Raw genomic sequence first — 13665 nt, 5'->3', positions numbered from 1 at the left:
TCTGAAAAGCCACAAGAACCAATTTATTAGTGACACCAAGAGTTTTATTAAGCTGAAAATAAAGTGATCTGTTCAGCTCATAATTTCTGAGGATCCTGCTGACAGCACCTAGTCTCATGAAAACTGTTAACCTTTAGAATTGCAACTGTGTGGACTCTTAAAAAGCAGCATAAAGCCTGCTTCTACTGAGATTTGACACTGATTGAACAGAGCATGAAGAATTTTTAAGTACAGAATCTTCCATATGCATTTGAATCACAAAAAGCATTTTCTGATGTTAGGTGGGTGGGAAATGAAGAGGGCGATTTGTGCAAAGCCATTGTGTCTTCTCTATGCCCTGTCCTCTGCCTCTGCCAGCACAGACCATTTAATTCCCTGTCAGGATGCCAGTGGGAGCTGTGACAACAGTGACCTGAAACTGAGTTTTAAAATGCACACTACAGCCTAAACAATGAGAGGTGAATATCCTCTTAAACTCCTCTGGGTTGTATAGAGGAATACAGGTAGCATTTCCATGTGACTTTTCTAAGCTTTGTTAGCCTTCCAAGGGATCCTATGAGCAATTCTGGACTTCAGCCAGCTCTGAGTGTGAGCAAATGCCCACGGAGACGATGGTGGGTACATAATTTTACATAATTTTTAATGTTCAAGTTAAATGTGCTGTATGTCCCCATCCTCCTGCATGCAGCCTGAGGAAACCATGTAGCCCTTCTGCTCACCTGGCTCTTGGCAGGTATCTCCAAGCTCCTACAACACAAGTAGAGGAAGGACCCTAAAGCTTGCTTGCCAGCCACAATATAGAAACAATCTAGCAGCAGATGAGTATTTTACTGCTCTGGAAAGAAAAATATTTTTAAATTAAAAAAAAAAAAAATTCAGCAGCAAGGCAACCATTAGAGGAAAAATATGGAAATAGTCCCATCTAGACACATACCATTAATTAACTTAGAATAAGACTGAAAATCAAGATGTCTAAACTGCATTTTTTGGGCTAGTGGCTGAACTACCAACGAACTGGGACCAATGCAAAGATCCAAAGTCTTCTCATGCAAAGAAAAGTATTCTTACTGTCAGAAGAATAGGAAAAAAAATCACAATGTCATTTCAAGTCAAAGCAAATATGTTGTTTGGTAAGTTTTAAGGTTTGGATTTTGGTTTTTTTAAATAAATAAATAAATCAATCTGTGTTTTGGTTTTATACAGCAAAGTAGTCGCTTCCCAAGCAAAACCACAATTTTGCTCAATATCATTAGGGGGTTGAATTTTTGGTGCTTTGAAATTGGATGTTGTGTTTAGAAAACACTAAAATGCTTTCCAAGTGCCCTAACTCTGCCTTCTGTCTCTGGATGAAAGCTTTTGCTGGATTTAAGATAAAAATCACTTCTGCTTCCAGTGTCTGTAACCTATTTTCTGACATATCATTCAGCTTTAATAGGCAATTAACAAGTGCAAAATACAGTGTTTCAACACTATCAGAATAGAATAGAGTAGACTGGAATGGAATGGAACAGAATGGAATGGAATGGAACAGGTTGGAAGAGACCTGCGAGATCACCACATCCAACCTATCATCCAACACCAACTAATCAACTAAACCATGCAACTATGCTGAGCTTAGTGCTGGCCCATTCTTCTCTCAGATGTTGAAACCACAAGCAGGTGCAATTCAGATAAAGGCAGGCCATGGTGACCAAAATAAGCTGTCAAGTGGGTATAAGAATCCTCTACCTGTTACATCCCCATCCCATAACTTGGTATCTTCTTACATCATGGTAGCTATCAGCATGTATGCTACAGACCACAAACAGCAAGGCCATGGAGAATAAAAGACACAAATATCTCTGCTTTATGGTTTAGAAGCTCAGCAGAATTAAGTTATTCATTCTCTCAGCTGTGAAAGACCCCAAAAGATACATCTCAGCATAAGTAGAAAAAAGAGAACAAAGGCTGTCACAGCAACATGAATGAAGGTCAACAGAGCTGGATTTCCTCATTCATTGTACCCATTTCAGATTGCCTGCCAGTAAAGGGGACCACTTTATAGCATTACTCTTGTTAGAAAGCTGCCACCACTGAGTTTTCATTACCTCCAAAGCACGCAGTGTAGAGAGCACAAAAAAGAACATCTCAGGGTAGGAAGGGCTATGACTGAGCCACGCAAGCTCTTTTTAGCTGCTAGAGTGGATCCCAGAGAATAACCTCAGGCTCCACCTGACAGTCTGTGGCCAAACCTATTGCCCAGGCACTGGTGGGATTCCATTTCATCTTTACTGCAGCCCATCTTCTGGGAAAACGGTGGAAATGGTGCTTCCAGCACATAACACCAACAAGGCAGAAGCTGAGCTTCTGGAATCATTTAAGGTGTGATCTTCTTGCAGAACACAGGCACTTCAAGGAAAGTACAAGGCCTTGATTAAAGGAAAAATAGTTCACACCATTTAAAATAACTCAGAGCACTTTAAAATATTCATCACATGGAAGCAGACAGAACTCTCATAGTTTTGCAAAATGTTCCTTGAAGACTGTGAGTATGACACAATTGTCTCCATATCAAGACTGACCATTTTCAGGTGCTCCAGCATTGATTCAGCACTGAGTGAAGCAAATAATAAAATTGTTCTGTAAAAGCAATGACCAGGTGTTCAGTGACTTTTAATCAGGCTGGTGAGGAGGTTCAGCATTTCTCTTCTGAACAGTTCCATTCTAAATATAGGCCTAGAGTACAAGGGGAAGTGGAAGACAGTTGGACCCTCCCTCCTGGTATTGCCCACACCTTTTGTGCAATGGGACATGGGAAGGTCTGCACTACTGGGCAGCAGGCATCCTTCAGTATGAATTACAACCACCAACCTGCCATAAACTTTATATCTGAAAAGGTACTGAAGTAATCAGAAAGGCTGCACAGGGTAATTGTGAAGGCTTTAATTCACAGTGAGCCAGTGGGGCTGGAAGGATAAGCACAAGCACTAAAGCACAGACTTCTCTTGCCAGCTCTGCCACTAAGCCCATGCAAATCACTTAATCTTCCTATTCGGTTCTTCCTCTGCTAAAAGGGGAATGTTAACGTTTATTTACCTTCCAACTCACAGGCATGTTGTGAGGATTAATTAGTTAATAACTGTTAAGTGCTTTGAAGATACAAGTGACTGTGCAAATTACTAAGTATTATTAACTAACATTAGGTTAATGATGCAGATAGGAGGGGCAGTTTTTATTTGGTGTATCAAGGCAGATACCAGGTTTCAGCCCCGAGATGCACACTAGCTAGCAAAAAATTAACAAGGTTATGAGAAAGATTAAAAGAATAAAGTTAATTTATTTCTACTGGTTCACTGCAACACAAGAGGAAATAAGCAGCTCTACCATTTGTGACCTAGCTAAACCACAGCTCTATTAATAACTCGAGACCACATTCTGAAAGCTGCTGCTCTGCACCTTGATTAGTCATATCCACCAATGTGCAAAGCTAGGGTTTTGAGTCGGTGGCAATTTCCACTCCTACAAGTTGCTCTGCACCTGTGAGCATGGTGACATGCAGCTTCAGGCAAGCAAGAATCAAAAGCAGTGTGCATACCTCACAACTGCAGCTTTTCATCATGATTGCTTGGCACTTTCTTTGGCTTCTATGAGGCTTCTGTGAAGCTTCTGTGAGGAATAAGGACGGTTATCACAGTATCACAGTATAACTTAGGTTGGAAAGGACCTCAAGGATCATCGAGTCCAACCTATCAACACAGACCCCATGACTAGACCATGGCACCAAGTGCCACATCCAATCTCCTCTTGAACGCCTCCAGGGACGATGACTCAACCACCTCCCTGGGCAACCCGTTCCAATGACGAATGACTTGCTCGGTGAAGAACTTCCTCCTCACCTCGAGTCTAAACCTCCCCTGGCGCAGCTTGAGACTGTGTCCCCTTGTTCTGGTGCTGGTTGCCTGGCAGAAGAGACCAACCCCCTCCCGGCCACAACCACCCTTCAGGTAGTTGTAGAGGGCAATGAGGTCACCCCTGAGCCTCCTCTTCTCCAGGCTAAACAATCCCAGCTCCCTCAGCCTCTCCTCATAGGGCTTGTGTTCAAGGCCTCTCACCAGCCTTGTTGCCCTTCTCTGGACATGTTCAAGTGTTTCGATGTCCTTCTTAAACTGAGGGGCCCAGAACTGGACACAGTATTCAAGGTGCAGCCTAACCAAAGCAGAGTACAGGGGCACAATGACTTCCCTGCTCCTGCTGGCCACGCTATTCCTAATGCGGGCCAGGATGCCATTGGCCCTCCTGGCCACCTGGGCACACTGTTGGCTCATGTTCAGGAGGCTGTCGATCAGCACCCCCAGGTCCCTCTCTGTTTGGGAGCTCTCCAGCCACTCCAACCTCAGCCTGTAGCTCTGCATGGGATTGCTGTAGCCAAAGTGCAGCACTCGGCACTTGGACTTGTTGAATGCCATCCCATTGGACTCTGCCCATCTGTCCAGTCAGTCGAGGTCCCTCTGCAGAGCCTTTCTACCCTCTAACTGACTAACATCTGCCCCTAACTTGGTGTCATCTGCAAACCTGCTGGGTGCATCTTTAAGAGAAGGCTCTTTTTGCATTTACGTAGCACTCCTCAGGCCAGGCCTGAGGTTTGTGAGGGGAGGCTGCAAAGAAGCAGCACACACCTATGCCTTACACTTTGATTAAAACTCCAGCGAAGATAGATGGCAAAGACACAGCCTGGAAAATTGAGACAGCAGCTAAAATAACTTCAGAAGATGCTTCCTCAGAGCAGCTGTCCACATAGCTCTGCTGAGGAAGCCAGGTGCAGCCCCTAAGAGCCATCAGCAACTTACACCTGTGGACCTAAATCACTTGTTGCTTATATGAAAAGAGCAGAAAATCCCCAGTTTCAATTGCAATCAAATATTGTGCGGATACTTGCTAAGAATTTGCAATTTATGTACAAAACAAAATGTATCTCTTAGTATGACTCTCAGTACTGTAGCTCTGGGTGCACAAGGGAACATTTTCTCAACTCTCTTTTTTCACTTCTCCACCTGAGCCAGCAAATTTACTTTTGGTAAACTTTTGCCTTTTTTAAACTACTTTAGTGGTGACAGATGTGGGTAAACACACAATTATTTTAGGAGGGTTAAGAAAGTAACTCTCTCTAGGCCTCTATTTTTCAGTAAGTCTTCATACAGCTATTCTGGTCCTGGGCAAAACTTTTAAATTCTATCATATCACAACATTTCCATGTAAAATAAAGATTAATATAAGCTTTAAGGGACAGAGAAACACAGAAGCGGAAAAAGCTGATGAAAGATAAGGAATTCCATTATCTCTAAAAACCTGGAAAACTGTTTTCTTTTGAGTGATGTATTTAAGCCCTGATGCTATGAATGTCTGCTGGCAGATACAGGACTTACTGTGAGGCCACAGGCTCCTTTAGACTGAAGATGCAGGCTCTCAGGCCGATGGATGATTAAGGAAGGCATGCAGCCAACCTCTGCTGCACTCATTTGACTCACTTGTGAGGAAGGAGGCAATTCCTTTACTCTCACTTCCAGATTACAAAGCTCAGAGGCACAACAAAATTCTCGGAGATAGAGGTTTGTCACCAGCACGAGAGCTCTTATTCTTCTCTGCATTACAATGTGCTAAGCCCTTGGGGGACCCCCTACCCTGTGCTCAGTCTCCTAGGTACTTTCTTCCTGGGGAAAGTGAAATAAATTCCTTTGTCAAGCCATTTCTTCCTAACAATGCTTATGACAGGAGAGGGGCTGCCGCTGTAATTAAAACAGGTTGGGAGAAGAGTTCCTGCTGAGCCCAGTGAAAGTACCTTAAGCCTACTGGTCAGGTAGGAGGTGTTGTACATGGTTGCAGCAGAGTGGCAAAATATAATTAACAATTAGGTACATAAAGTCATTGTTGTAAGATTTAAATACAGTAAATAACTTCGATGACAACTGCATCTCGATAGAAGGAATATGGGAGGTTGAATTTCGTACTTCAGTGTAAGGCTTAGTGTGGTGTCTACTGCTAAAAACACCTGACTTTTTAACAGCCTCCTGGATATCAAGCTCTATTTTCACATGCTTACAAAGTGAAATTTCCTATAACTGAACACTGACTTTAGGCTGACCTATTTATCTCAACAATATATGTGTTTTTTTTCTTCTAAAATACAAGCAAAACATTTTTCATGTTAAAATACACCCATTGTGACATATATATTCTTGCATCTTAGTAAGCACCAACATTAGCTCAAGATTTCTGTTTGACTGCAAATACCAATGCCCATTGCAAATATATTTACAATCCACTTATAACACTGTAAAGGTTAAAAACATCTAAGCAAGTACAAAGGTCAACTACTTACTCAAAATATCTTGTCCCCTAGACATATTGTTCCTTAATTTTTCACATGGGCTTTACTTTTCCTGCTGAAATTTACTAGCTATTGTTTGGCACTGTGTTGGACTAGAAACACTGTAAATCTGAAATGCTAATGTACTTTCCACTGCTATATCACCTGTAGTTACTTTTATCTCAAGCCAAGACTAGGAAGAGCAAAACAGTCTTTTATTGACTTTAGAGCTTAGTCCATTAAGTTTCCTGCTTTTCCATCCTCCAAAGACAATCACAGGCTGATAGCACCATCCTGGATTTTAATTTGTGTTATTATGAGCCCAGCTTCCATACACAAGCAGTATCATGGGGGCTGAGAACCTTCTCCAAGGAAAGGATGCAGATTACTCACCAGGTACCTGGCAACAGGAATAATTGCTTTCAATTTTTTAAAAACATATGGTGAGGGGCAGGCTTACCCAGTACAGAAGCTTCTGCAAAGCCTCTGGGGAAGAAGAGTAAAAAGCTCTTCATGCTCTTTGCCAAGATATTTCAGATGCAAAGTGGGACACCAACAAAGCTGAACCAAGTGACTAAAACCCTCATGAGCCAGCCACACAAACAAGGAAAACAACCCTTCAGGAAGAGATTTTAAAAACAACCAATAGAAAAGTGAAAAAATGCATATAATTACAAGGAGTATTGCTCCTTAGCATGTACAAATCAGAGATGCTGTTGTCTAAAGGATGAAAAAGCACAGACTCTTGTGAGAGCAATAGCCAGTGCTCCAAAACCTGTTGAATTACCAATGCACTTTCTATATTTTGCAGGCGCTTAACTCAATCCATCGCTCACATATGGCACAAGTAAGCACATCCAGCACACTTTAAATTATTTTGAGCAGATCTGGCACAACATTTTGCAGTTCAAAAGAAGCTGCCCCAGCATCCACAGAAGGTCTGCAATCATTCACTCCACAGCGTCTCCTGGGCACAGAGAGACTGTGGACAGAGTACAAAGTCAATGCAAGTATCTCGTAACTATTGCTGACATTAAAGGAGCTTCCAAGGCCAAAAGACAAACATCCCAATTCCTCTTTGTGTTGCTCATAGTCTAAAAAGGACAGTATTACTCTGAGGGCAAAGGCGTTTTTCAATTTACTTGCGTAAGCAATTTTACATATAAAGGTTAACATCAAAATCTGACTAGAACTAATCAGAAAAGGGTATTTTCTCAGGAGAAAAACAGGGGGTTTGCATCCTCCATGGATATAATCCAAAGCAACATCAAAGCCCGGCTGTATCCAGGGCAGCAGAAAAAGATCCAGCAGAATTCAAGACACTGGACAAAGGATTTCCCCCACAGACTGTCAAATCTTCTCCCTACCAATTGCTATGCAGGAAGTTTGTGGCATGTGGAAGTCCTTGCATCTGCAATTCTGAAGAATGGAGGGGTCAGCAAGGAATGAGGGTGCTGATACACCTAATGAATTAAAGGATATGAATTGTAACGCTACTGTTGTCCCATAAACAGTGGCCTACCATGAACTTAATTGCTGTGCTGCATTAAGTGTGTGAGATACAAGAGAATTAAAACCTACTACAGAGACAGTATTGAAAGTTTAGCCAGGAAACCCTCACCCAAGTTCCTTTTCTCTCAGATTCCATGAGACATTCTACTTATGCTACCTGCAGCTTCTTTACTAACATTTTCTGAGTTTTGCTAACTCTAGTCTTAGGTTCATCAGAAATCACTGTAATTGTTTGACAGCTAAGCACATGGAAATGAGATAGAGGTGGATTTGCAGTACTACAGTGAGAGCTGTTTACAGCAGGATCACTAAAGAAATACTAACACTGCTATAACAGCTGTGTTCAATTTTGTGGGTACAGAGGTCATCAGTAAGATGGCACCACATTAATAATCCTTGAAAACAAATTAACTGGTTGATTTTTTTTATTACTGAGTCCACATATTTCTCATTTGTTCTGGTTGACAGCACTGCAGCCCATTAGTTAAGAGTGGCTTGGTTTTGTTGTTAGGGCTATTGTCCAGGTGCCTATGAAATTATGTATGTTACAAGCTTAAAACCAAAGTGTTTCCTAATGGCACAGTATAAATTATAAGGATATATGGATTTTCTTTTTAAGCTAGACTTCAAATAAAATGTCATGTGAAAGAGAAAAGACATTCAAATATTGCAAATCCACATGAACATGAGTTTATTACAGTACAGCTCACTGCAAATTAACTGGGTACTAATCTTTTAATACTGTGGCTGATCCTTGGTCAACCTGTTACAAGAGTAAATTGCCATTCCCAGCTGTGCCATACTATAAGAGGATAAGCATCAGAGGGGCCCTTAGGAACAATCTATTTCAAGAATATCTCCTCATTCTTTCACAGCTAATCAGAGCAGAGTTAACACAGGAAAAGCCACCAGAAGGGAATGCAAGTGAATATGAATCTACTGCAATGCTGCAGTAAGGCAAGGATTTGTTAAATGTAGTAAGACACTGAAAATTCAGTAGTAAAAAGATGAAGAATTGAGAGAACTGCAAAATTAATTCAGCCCAAGAATTAATTTCAGTAAGACCCAGGGGTGTAACATTCAAAGACTCTGGGTCTAAAAGCTTTAGAGAGAGAGTTTATTTTCTCTTATTGCAACAAAGCCACAGCAGATCTTGGTAAAAGTCAGGTATCCAAGTGCTGAGCTGTTTTGGAGGAGACTTCTTGGACTCTCACATCAAAAGTTGCAATGCCAACCAGAGCATGACATACATTTGGGAACCCAAACGTCTCTGGCTCTTAGCAGCTGCTACACAAGCTGCATTTCCACTGAAAGGAGTTTGGCTCAGCATGTTTTCATACTCAGCAGCTTCCATGCCATAAATGCATTTTCTCTTTCAGTTTCTTCAACTTTCATTTTCATTTGCATTTACTCTACCTTCTGATTCCTTCACAATTTCAAGCTGACTACTCTAAGTCACAGCTGAGCAAAAATCCTCTCTGCACCTCACTTATTTCAAAATACTGTCAGCATTTGCAAAGTTCATAAGGCAGAAATAGTTATCTGCTGTTTGCACAACACTGAAAGCTAAGAGACATACAACCTATCTAAGGCTTTTGGCCACTGTTGCAATATTAATGCTGCAAAGTGATTTGAAATTTATAATGTTTTGCCTTCTGTTGCATATGCAGGAGAAGTGTGTTTGTGTTAAGTGATAGATGACTAAATGCCACCTCTTCTTATCATTCTCATCTTACTCCAAGATGAGAAAATAGAATCATAGACTGTTAGGGGTTGGAAGAGACCTCTAAAGATCCTCTAGTCCAATCTCAATGTCAAAGAAGGACCACCTAGGGCAGGCTGCACAGGAATGCATCCAGGCAGGTTTTGAAAGTCTCCAGAAAAGGAGACTCCACGATCTCTCTGGGCAGCCTGCTCAAGTGCTCTGTCACCCTCACAGTAAAGTTTCTCCTCATGTTGAGGTAGAACTTCCTGTGTTCCAGCTTATACCTGTTCCTTGCCCTATTACTGGGCACCACTGAAAAGAGGCTGTGACCTTCATCCTGACACCCATCCTTCAGATATTTATAGACATTTGTTAGATCCCCTCTCAGCCTTCTCTTCTCCAGACTAATCAGACCCTGGTCTCTCAGTCTTTCTCAACAGGAGAGACATCCAAGTTTCTTAATGATCCTTGTAGTTCTCCAGTGGAATCTCTCCAGCAGATCCCTCTCTCTCTTGAATTGGAGAGCCCAAAACTGGACTCAGTATTCCAGGGCAGAGTAGAATAATTGCAGAATGTAGAATAACTGCAGAATCACACTGTTTAATATGCTATAAGACAGCAAATAACCTCCCATCACCTACTGAAACATTTATGTGGATAAACAATGACTTCTAGAGAAAGCTATGTTACTATTGTCTTTCCATTACTGTCAGAAATATGGAGTAGGCAATCTTAAATATTGATAAAATCTAGCATATGTCTGGGAGCTGGATCTGCAGAAGCCACCCTGGTGCTTCTACCATCTAACCCCCAGTTCTGGAGAAATGATCAGAGGAAGGAAACACTGTTACTACACAAACACTACCTCCCTGAGCAGCGCCCATTTCATGTTGTGGGGCAGGACTGGCTGTGTTCCCTGCTTTTTCCCCTCCCTGCCCCAAATAGTTCAGCTGCATCCACCCAGTATTGCCCAGGCTAGTGGAGAGCTGACCCTCTCAAACCACTGCTATTCACTGCCATTCTACAGGCTTGCTTATATGGTGTAGTTACTCACACCGCCTGCTGCTGCTGGAATTAATACTGGTGCAATCTGCAGCGATAGCGCAGGGAAACAAAACAGCTTGACAGATGACTACTGAAAACTGAGAAGTGGTGTTAACCACGGGAAAAAAAACAAGTGTATATGAGAAATGCTAATAAAATAAACTGCTGAACACGGAGATAGTTCCCATGACTTTAGGAAGAAGTTCTTCACCATGAGGGTGGTGAGACACTGGAACAGGTTGCCCAGGGAGATGGTGGAAGCTCCATCCCTGGAGGTTTTTAAGGCCAGGCTGGATGTGGCTCTGAGCAACCTGATCTCGTGTGAGGTGTTTGTGCCCATGGCAGGGAGGTTGGAACTAGACAATCCTTGAGGTCCCTTCCAAACCTAACAATTCTATGATTCTATGACTTATCCCAGAGCTAGATTTAAAAGCTGGCACTAAAGAACACCTCTTACCAGACTTAGAAGCTCCTTTTTTGCCTATGTACTGTCCTCAAGAGTGCCTGGTATGACACAGACTAAATGGCTTTACACCTCAGGATGAATAGGCAATATATGGGGATCTTAGTTTTTTTTCCACTCTGTCCAAAAATGGTAGACTTATCTTCAGCCTTCAGCCTTCCTCTTGCAGGGGCAATATTTGGCCAACTCTCAGCAACCAAGTCCTGTGTTAAAGCAGCCAAAATTACAAAATAATGACAGCAAGAGCCATGCAGCCTGCTTTCTATGTAAAAATCTTGTGTTCTTCTGCTGACAATGTCAGAATCACCTCTCCAAAACCACAGAAATTATTTCCCTTTTGTGCTGACACTTCTCCTGTGTGCAAGAGGAAGGATGGTCTTGTGGCTCACAAAGACTGGGCTGTCAGCATGTGTGGCTCCTGTTCCCAGTGGTCACCAACTTCCTTTGTGACTTTAGTGGAGTTAACTTCTCCATCCACCAAAATGTCTGTCTTCTATACCACAACATTTAATTTTGCCCTCTTGTGTAAATACCACTGGAAAACTTAATGGCTTGTGATAGATGGGAAGCAGTATGAGAGTTCAAAATGTTATTCTTTTCATGGTGTTATCGCTTAGAGGGATTTTAGTTCTCAGTGAGCAAAACGTTCATCACATGTGCATGCCTTTATCTCTGAATATCACCTACAGTGCCAAGACATGGAGAGATAACTATTTAAATATACCTATTTTCCACTGCCTGAGGTAGGGATGTGGTAAACACAACCAAAGGAAGCACATCTTGAACTTAGTCCTGCTTCACCTTCATAGTTAAAGTAATTTTCAAGAAGCAAGGCAGCAAATGATTCATACATGTTTTGTGTAAATCCCTCTCCAGGCAAAAGCTACCAGGTAAATAGTCCACATCAAACAGTTACTGAAGTTCTCAATGTCTGTTTCATTTAGTTCTAATAGGATCACAGGATGTTAGGGGCTGGAAGGGAGCTTCGAAGATTGAGTCAAACCCCCCTGCCACAAGTCACACAGGAACACATCCAGATGGGTCTTGAAAGTCTCCAGAGAAGGAGACTCCACAACCTCTCTGGGGAGCCTGTTCCAGTGCTCTGTGACCTTCATAGTGAAGAAGCTCCTCCTCATGTTAAGGTGGAATCTCCTGTGCTGTAGGTTATATCCATTACCCTTTGTCCTGTCAGAGGGTGCAACTGAGCAGAGCCTGTCTCTTCCCTCTTGACACTCAGCCTTCAGATATTTGTAAACATTTATTAAATCCCCTCTCAGTCTTCTCCAGACTAAAAACAGACACCCCAGGACACCACCAGCACTGTGCAGTATAATAGATGTCTGGCTAGGCGACACAAGTTAACAAGGCTCAAATGAAGAAGTAGCTACGCTGGTACACATACCCTTATTCCTGATTCTCAGTGCAACACTGACTTGGACAGAAAGCCAGCTTATGTGCAGTCTCTTGTGATGGTGTTCACCTGGAGTGCTGGCGAGAAAGACAACGCACAAGGAGGTGGCACACTGGCTACATGTTAGACTACCTTCTACAGGTTAGAAACAATGATTTTAAGAAAAGTTTGAATTCCACAGATTGACAGGCACCAAGGAGGCTTGCACTGAGAGTCTTCAAACCCCATGTACTTGATATAATGCTGGAAATAATGGCTATGTAAATCAGGAAATAATGGCTAGATAAATAATTGCTTCGATGTAGACATGTAAGAAAAAAAAATGTTATTTTTAGTAAACAACCAGGCAACCTTGAACAGTAACTTACAATTAAATTCAGAGTTCCTGCTCACATCCCAAACAAACTTCATGTGGCTCACCTAAATGTAGAGATGGAGACAGAGAAGTTATTTTAAAAAATACTATAGAGGGAATTGCCTTTCCTTACATCATGCCTTTTACTCTTTAGTGCTGCATAACTCAAGTGCTGCTATAACAATCAATTATGGCATCCCAGTGAATTGCATAGGTTTGGAGGACTTTTTTGGGGTTTTTTGGTTTTGTTTTGCATCAAAAATACTGTATTGATCACCATTACCTATGACTTGCCATCCAGCTTCAAAAACAGTTCCTATTCAATTAAGGTATTGAGAACTGGACTAGAGGACTGATGGAAGCAAGGTGGAACTGCCATCTAAAACTTTCTGCTGCTTTGCATTAGTCAGAATTTTCTACTGAATTTATTCCAGATCTGTTTCAGAAATAATTATGGCTTTGTTCATAGAGATGCCATGCCAGACTCCAACCAGGATGCAGCATATGTGTCAAAAGTCAGCTTGTGCAGAAAAATTATGGAAGCTGTTAAAGGGATCTGTCAGTTTCCACTGTCTGAGCTCCCAAGAAACTCCAAGAGCAAACATGGAGGCTATAACAGAAGATTAGCTTTCAGATATTATTTCAATGCAATAATATGAGCTATTGTGGGTAATGAAGGAGAATTGTTTTCATGATTTGATTTGAGATGTAATGGTGACCTTCCTTTCTTTGGAGGTTACTGTGAAAATCAGAAACAGCAGCAATTAATCTGCTTTCCCCCATACATGCATTAAATTCCTACTCACTGACACTTGTTTTTCTCAGATCCTCA

General features: G+C 41.8%; 1 protein-coding gene across 1 annotated transcript in view; it reads right to left on the bottom strand.

Annotated features, from left to right (window-relative positions):
• Positions 1 to 12903, bottom strand: part of VAV3 (vav guanine nucleotide exchange factor 3) — a 184215-nt gene extending 171312 nt beyond the window's left edge. Inside the window, exon 1 of the mRNA XM_068140975.1 lies at positions 12847 to 12903. The gene's annotated coding sequence lies outside the window, so the exon portion shown is untranslated. The remainder of the gene's footprint in view (positions 1 to 12846) is intronic.
• Between the last annotated feature and the right edge of the window lie 762 nt (positions 12904 to 13665).

The sequence above is a fragment of the Melanerpes formicivorus genome, unplaced genomic scaffold (genome assembly GCF_026170545.1).
Source record: "Melanerpes formicivorus ecotype bairdi unplaced genomic scaffold, bMelFor1.0.p_v2 SCAF_7, whole genome shotgun sequence".
Lineage (NCBI taxonomy): Eukaryota > Metazoa > Chordata > Aves > Piciformes > Picidae > Melanerpes > Melanerpes formicivorus.
This window is presented reverse-complemented; position numbering and strand designations above follow the sequence as displayed.